The sequence below is a fragment of the Seriola lalandi genome, unplaced genomic scaffold (genome assembly GCF_002814215.2).
Source record: "Seriola lalandi dorsalis isolate HSWRI2012SDOR001 ecotype SW California unplaced genomic scaffold, Sedor1 jcf7180002054845, whole genome shotgun sequence".
In the NCBI taxonomy this organism is placed as follows: Eukaryota; Metazoa; Chordata; class Actinopteri; order Carangiformes; family Carangidae; genus Seriola; species Seriola lalandi.
The window spans coordinates 166,818-167,442 of NW_019525398.1; the positions used below are offsets into that span (position 1 = coordinate 166,818).

The window sequence follows — 625 nt, forward strand, 5'->3', positions numbered from 1 at the left end:
CCCCCCCCCCCTTCCGTTTCCCGCGGAAGCCCCTCCCTGTTAGCCGTTAGCCGCTTAGCTCTGTGGCCGGACAACAGGAGGGGAAGCCGGGGGAACGGAGCAGAAAAACACGGACAACAGTAGGAGATGTTCCCGGCGGAGGACGGCAGAGGAGCGCGGTGACCGGACAGCGAGTCTGCCGTTGGAAAAAGCCGCTTCCTGGTGCGTTATTGCGGCTGAAAACGGCCTAGGAATAGTGGAAAAACAGCGAGCCCCCTCCCGACTCTCCCTCTCCTCCTCCTCCTCCTCCTCCTTATCCTTCTTCTCCTTCTTCTCCTTCTTCATCCTTTCTTTATTCACCGGGAGAAACGAACAGAAACACGGGGAGAGGAGAGCGGGAGTTCTTATTGCTGTGGTTATTTGTTCGTTTGTGTTAAAGCTGTTGTTAATAAAGTTTAACTGACCGTTAGCCCGTTAGCTTCAGTTTCCCATTGGTGTCAATGAGGTGGAGCGGTTAGCGTTAGCCTAGCTTCAGTTGTAGGAATGTGAAATTTCTCAGTTTAAAAATAGATTAAAATCAAGTGAAACTGTTTGATGCGATTAAACTGAGAAAAAACTCGGATTTATTCCTGTTATTTTATTGTGA

At 49.9% G+C, this 625-nt stretch overlaps 1 protein-coding gene across 2 annotated transcripts in view; it reads left to right on the forward strand.

Annotated features, from left to right (window-relative positions):
* The first annotated feature begins 39 nt into the window (after window positions 1–39).
* Window positions 40–625, forward strand: part of fer (fer (fps/fes related) tyrosine kinase) — a 25,238-nt gene continuing 24,652 nt past the window's right edge. For both annotated transcript variants that reach the window (XM_023426873.2, XM_023426875.2), the window contains exon 1: window positions 40–201. The gene's annotated coding sequence lies outside the window, so the exon portion shown is untranslated. The remainder of the gene's footprint in view (window positions 202–625) is intronic.